Below are 1254 nucleotides of genomic sequence, written 5' to 3' on the forward strand. Positions count from 1 at the left end.
TTCTTTTTTATGATAAGCATTTAGAAATCCCTATAGTAGCAGATAATTATTAATCCTTTCCATGTATGGAAACTAAACTTTTTTCTTTACAGTGGTGGTTTGGGATGAACAAAACTTTTCATTTGATATAAACTTTTTACACTGTCTCTTGCAGGTGTGTCTGCTGACCTAATATGTTCTGAGAGGTGAAAAGGTAGCTTTTTCACTTAAATGTACATAGAGATCAACTTTGCATCATCAAACTCTTGTCCTCCTGTTGCGGGGAGGGAAATGACTGCTTGGAATATACAGGAAACTTTCTAAGATAAATTAGTGCTGCCTTCCCAAATGGCATGGAAACCGGTCTTTCATCAAATATTGCTATGTAAAGCACTACAGTTTATCTCTGCATTTCAATTCACATTTGTTATTCTCAAATGTATTTGAGATCTAAAGCAAAATAAATAATACACCATATAAGCTTCTGGGATCATTGATCCTGTGACCTATCACTCTTAGTCCCAGCCAGTTCTTTTCATGGAACATCTAGTGATACATCCAATATCTTGGCTTTTCCATAAGAGTAAAGAGGTTAGAGATCATTCATAGAGGCCAACTCCTTTTCTTTCTAAGTTTTGACAAGGGGATCGATGACAGCTACCTACTTGCAAGATAACTGGTTAGGAAATACAAAAGTATGAAAGTCATTTGAACTACAAAAGGTAGCCCAGTTGAGAACAATAAACCCAATAGAAAGATGCTATAGAAATACAAGAACAGATAATGCACTGTGTCACAGGAATACAGTGGACCAAAAGGATAATACTTAAAAACATGTATGGCACAATAGTTTTGGATTGAAAAAGTTACCTAAACCTTGGCCACACTATGAATGCGGCTCTTACTGTATCTATGAAGATCTGGAAAATACAATGACAAAAGAATCCTGATTTCTGGTACAACAGGTGTACAATGAATTATTGCAGTTGTAACAGTATCTAGGTGCAAGGTGAAGTGATAATTAATAGTGAACTATCCGAAAACTTTAGCTGTACTAATGAGCATCCCCGTGAGAAATACTGCAGCTCTAAAAAGGAGTTTATTTGCACAGCCCACCATAGAACATGAACAATCAGCTTGTTGTAAGTACACAGAAATGTCCCCTTTCTACAATTATAGTTTATCATGCCTATTCTGAAGACAACATAAGGGAACTGAGATCACTGCTCCAAAGACTTCTAGCATGCATTATGATGGTATTTCCTTGAGTCGATA

This window comes from Orycteropus afer, unplaced genomic scaffold (genome assembly GCF_000298275.1).
Source record: "Orycteropus afer afer isolate SDZICR_OR568_19922 unplaced genomic scaffold, OryAfe1.0 scaffold00359, whole genome shotgun sequence".
NCBI lineage: Eukaryota > Metazoa > Chordata > Mammalia > Tubulidentata > Orycteropodidae > Orycteropus > Orycteropus afer.